Here is a 5,512-nt window from a genome sequence, read left to right on the forward strand (position 1 = left end):
CCTGGAAAACTTGGGCTTTCCACTCTGCATGGTCAGGAGAGGGTGGGGGTTTGTGCGAGACGAGCACTAATCTGATATTGCACTAAGCATTGGCTGTGAGACGCCGGTGGTGGGAGGGCAGCAGGCTACCCCATGTCGCTCCGTTCCTGTTAACTCTCTGGCCAAGACAAGGGGGCTGGGGCTGTGGGCTGAATGTTTGTGTCTCCCCAAATTCGTATGTTGAAATCCTAGCCCCCAAGATGATGCTATTAGGATACAGGGCCTTTCAGGAGGTGACTCAGTCATGACGACTGAGCCCCCATGATGGGGTAAGTGCCTTACCTGAGGGACCCCAGAGAGCTGCCTTGGCCCTTTGGGATGAGAAAGCAATCGCCCATGAACCAGCAAATGAGCCCTCACGAGACACCAAATCTGCTGGTGCTTTGATCTTGGACTTCCCAGCCTGCAGAACTGTGAACAATAACCTTGTTGTTTACAGGCCACCCGGTCTGTGGTGTCCTGTTGTGGCAGCCAAATGGTCGGGGAAGGTGCTGATGAAGGTAACGCCTGCCTTTCCTCACCTGTGTGGCCCTACCTATGCTCACCCCATGCCAATCACTCAGTTATTTCAGGCAAAGCATCTTCTCAGGGACAAAAAGGCACACGCTGGGGTCCTTGCTGCAGCAGGGAGAAGCCTCACATCCACGGACCATGTGGGGAAGTAAAGTATGGCTGTTCATTTATTTTCCAAATGTCCTCCGCACTGACGTGTGCCTGCCCTGTGCTAGGCCCGGGGGTGTAGAGAGGAAACCAACCCAGTTTCCACCCTTGAGGAGCTTATAGCTCACAGTCTAAAGGCAAATACACACACACACACACACACACACACACACACACACACACACAGAAAATAGGGAGTGGCATTCCAATTCTAACTGAATTTTATAAGTTGGAAGGCATTCAGCTGCAAATTGGGTGGGGAAGGGCACGCTGGGTGTAAGGCCAGCTGAAGCAAAGGCCACGTAAGAAAAGCAGGCCAGTGTGGGCGCGGTGGTTCACACCTGTAATGCTAGCACTTTGGGAGGCCTAGGCGGGACTATCACTTGAGGTCAGGAGTTCAAAACCAGCCTGGCCAAGATGGTGAAACCCTATCTCTACTAAAAACACAAAAAAATTAGCCACACGTGGTGGCGGGCACCTTTAGTCCCAGCTACGCGGGAGGCTGAGGCAGGACAATCACTTGTACCTGGGTTTGTACCTGGGAGGCGGAGATTGCAGTGAGCCCAGATTGCACCACTTCACTCCAGCCTCGGTGACAGCGTGAGACTGTCTCAAATTAAAAAAAAAAAGAAAGAATGAAAAGAAAGAGAGAAAGGAAGAAAAGAAAAGCAGGCCAGGCACAGGGAGTGCGCAGTGCCCATCCTGCACACCTTGTCTAGAACCACATGCCCACAGGGTCCGAGCAGCTAATGTAAGGAAGGAAGGTGAGCAGGAGGGGCGGCAATAGGGAGCGGTGGTGTGTCCAGAGCTGGTTCCCGCCGGTGGGTCGTGGTCTCACTGACTTCAAGAACGGAGCCGCGGACCTTTGCGGTGAGCGTTACAGCTCTTCAAGATGGCAGGACCCCAAAAGTGAACGGTAGCAAGGTTTATTGTGAAGAGCGAAAGAACTAACATTCCACAGCCTGCTAGGGGACCCAAGTGGGTTGCCGCTGCGGGCTGGGGGGGTGGCCAGCTTTTATTGCCCTATTTGTCCCCACCCATGTTCCGTTTTTGTCCTATCAGAATGCCCTTTTCTCAATCCTCCCCGGACGGGCTACTTTTAGAATCCTGCTGATTGGTGCGTTTTACAGAGCGCTGATTGGTGCATTTTACAGAGCGTTGATTGGTGCGTCTTATAGAGCGCTGATTGGTGCGTTTTACAGAGCGCTCATCGGTGCGTTTTATAAACCTCTTGTAGGACGGGAAAGTTCCGTAAGTCCCCACTCGACCCAGGAAGTCCAGCTGGCTTCACCTCTCAGTGGTCTTCCTGGTACCAAAAAAAAAAAGGCAAGAGGCTGGTCACTGAGTGGAGACCAATGTGTGGCGAGGGTGCAGTGTGGAGGTGGGTAGGAAGCCTGTAAGAGCCTCTTTTGAATAATTCAAGGTAGTTGCGTTTATTTGCCCATTCTATAACTAGACCTTTCCTGAAAGGCCAGAGCCAAGTGCTCCTGGGAGCAGAGCTTTGCAGCCCGTCCCTGACGGAGGGCTGAGGACGACCCAGTGGCTCAGATGTGCTGAGGGTGAGAGGGCGGCACTTGCGTTCACCTTGGGCCGTCTGCCCCATCAGAGCCTCTTCTGTTGTTCGGGACTTCTCCCTGTAGAACCCCAGGGGGAGCCAGCCCTGGAGCACTTGCCGGGGCTTGAAGGCTGGGCAGTGGCCCAGCAGAGTGGGATGACAGGGATTCCTTAGGAAAAGAGTTTCACACTGTGGGCCACACAAGATCTCTTCTCTGTTGCATATTCTTCTTTGTGCGTTGTTTTTGTTTTTGATTTGTCTTTCACAGTCCTTTAAAAATATGAAACCATTCTTGGCTGGCTGGCTGGGTATACAAAAGCAGGCCAGGGTCAGGATTTGGCCTTTTGGGATGTGGTCTGTCTGTGGGTCCTTTCTTTCTTTCTTTTTTTTTTTTTTTTTTGGAGACAGAGTCTCGCTCTCGCCCAGGCTGGAGTGCAGTGGCGCGATCTCGGCTCACTGCAAGCTCCGCCTCCCGGGTTCACACCTTTCTCCTGCTTCAGCCTCCCGAGTAGCTGGGACTACAGGTGCCCGCCACCACGCCCGGCTAATTTTTTTTTATTTTTTATTTTTTATTTTTAGTAGAGACGGGGTTTCACTGTGTTAGCCAGGATGGTCTCGATCTCCTGACTTCGTGATCCGCCCGCCTCGGCCTCCCAAAGTGCTGGGATTACAGGCGTGAGCCACCGCGCCCGGCTGTGGGTCCTTTCTTTAATGGCAGTGCTCAACCCAGGCCTGGCCATGGAGTTCAGCCCTCAGTAGAGGGTGCCTGCACTGGGCCGCTTGGGGGCTGTATGTGATGGACCTGTATACAGCTGCTGTTGGCAGGGGGTGAGGAGCTCACACACTCAATGGGAAGCCCTGAGAACCTGGCTCTGGAAATCAGCAGGGTTCCAGGGCAGCCTGGTGTCCAGAGTCCTCCAGGACAGCAGCCTAGGTGGAGGGCTCTGGCTGCCCAAGAGCTACTGTGGCCAGCAAAGGGCCGCATCTGCATGCTTTCCCAGGAAGATGCACATGTGCTCTGGGGTTACAGCAGCCCTGGCCAGGAGCCCTCGGGGAAGGAGCCCCGAGTATGAGGAACTCCAGGCTTCCCAGAGCACATGCCCCAGAGGGGCTGCTGTGATGCAGGCCAGGGAGCCCAGAATCGCCTGGGCCACTCACTCAAGCTACCATGGTGATTGTGGAGAGGTGGGCCCTGCCCTGGCAGGTTTGCATTCTTCTGAGGGCCTATTTTTGGTTCTCTTGACCTAAACTTTGCCTCTGTGCCAATGTTTACCCTGCACCCCTGCAGATCCCCTCTCCACCCACTCCTCCTGCTCTGTGCCCTGTGAGTCTGGCTTCATCAGGGGTCCAGGGCCCTCTGGCTTCTGATGGGCTTTGGTTAACGAATGACACCTAACAGGAGGTCCAGGAAGGGTGGGGAGTGAGGTCAGGATATTTGCCCTCCAGGAGGCAACTGAATCTCTTCCATGGGCCTCAAGTTCTGTCTGGTTTTCTCTCCCGCAGCTACATTCTCGGGGTCCAGCCCCTTCAGGTCTAGGAGTGGCCTTTCTCCAGCTGAGCACCCCCTTACACCTGCACACTCCCATCAAGGAACGCTCCTCAATCACTCTGTCCAAGGCTGCAACCTCAGGGCACCAGCTGTCTGTGTCTGTCCAGGACTGTCCTGGTTCTAGCACTGAAATTGCCACGTCCCAGGGAACCCCTCAGTCCTGGACGAACCAGAACAGTTGTCACTCTGGCTGCCACCGGTTTCCTTGCATTCCTGTCTAGTAAGCTGAGAGTAAGAAAGGCCCAAGTTTGCGGCCAGGCGCGGTGGCTCACTCCTATAATCCCAGCACTTTGGGAGGCCGAGGCGGGTGGATCATGAGGTCAGGAGTTCAAGACCAGCCTGGCCAAGATGGTGAAACCCCGTCTCTACCAAAAATACAAAAAATTAGCCAGAGGTGCTGGCAGGTGCCTGTAATCTCAGCTACTTGGGAGGCTGAGGCAGAGAATTGCTTGAACCCGGGAGGCAGAAGTTTCAGTGAGCTGAGATCATGCCACTGCACTCTAACCTGGGCGACAGAATGAGACTGTCTCAAAAAAAAAAAGAGCCCCAAGGTTGGACTCCCAGGGTCTCAGGACCACTGTGAGAAGTGCAGCAGTTGCCCAGCACTGAGTGTGGCTGTTTCTTCAAGGGGGTTGCCTCCAAGTTCTTCCTATCCCAATGCCTAGGCTGGGTGCTGGCTGTGCTACCTGCCTGGGGTTCCTGCCTGGCCCCGTAGGCAGCTGAACCAGCAACACCACATACTGCAGAAGTCCTACAGGTCGCGGGCTGGGGGGTGGGTAGGAAGAGTAGGGAGCGCTCTGAGTGTGGTGCTGAATGTCTCCTCTGAGTCTAGCAGAGGCATTTGGCTGTAATTCTTAGAACTCAGTACAGGGACAGAAGTTGAAGGTTTGGGACCCAGGACACTTCTGGTGTCTCTCTCCAGACAGTGGTTTTTAGGTGAGCCATGCAAACAGGAATGGGTAGCATCCCAAGCAAGTGTCAGCCCGGTGCCAAGGGGCATGGGCCAGACCCCAGAGCCTGCCTGGAGCCACTCCCTGCCCCCTGAGCAGCCTTGTTTCCCTGTGCGTCTAGGCAGCTGGGTGGGACATGAGACTCTCCCAGCCTCTGCTGATGCAGGTAGGAGGCTTAGGGAGGGTGTCCACTAAGTGAGCCAGCAATGGCACCTTCTGGAGTGACCAACAGGCAGGGGGATCATCTGTGCCTGCTTCCCTCTCCACTGGGGATAGCACCCTGACTTCTGTGGAATCACCCCTTCTCTCCACTCAGCCTGCTGGATCGTGAGGGGCTGCCAATCAACACAGTCTGGCTCCAGGCTGGACAGGAGACCTAAATCAGCCTGATGAGAACTAGCACATGTCATCTCAGAGGCGTTTTGCTGGACTCATCAGAAAAGAGAGGGTCTCTTTCCCAGAGTTACTAAGGTGTTAGCATGCAAGACTGGGGTTTTGCTTGTGGGGTTTCAACTTGATCCAAGTGGAGAGACTCTGAGAGTGGGGATAAAACAGGAAAGAAGATCTGTGTGCCTGGTCCAGCCCTTCCTATAGCCACACTTGCCTAGACTTCTCTGTCACCCAGGCTGGAGTGCAGTGGTACGATCTTGGCTCACTGCAACCTCCACCTCCCAGGCTCAAGCAATCCTCCCATCTCAGCTTCCTGAGTAGCTGGGACCATAGGCACACACCACCACGCCTGTCTAATTTTTGTATTTT

Source organism: Pongo pygmaeus, chromosome 4, assembly GCF_028885625.2.
Source record: "Pongo pygmaeus isolate AG05252 chromosome 4, NHGRI_mPonPyg2-v2.0_pri, whole genome shotgun sequence".
In the NCBI taxonomy this organism is placed as follows: Eukaryota; Metazoa; Chordata; class Mammalia; order Primates; family Hominidae; genus Pongo; species Pongo pygmaeus.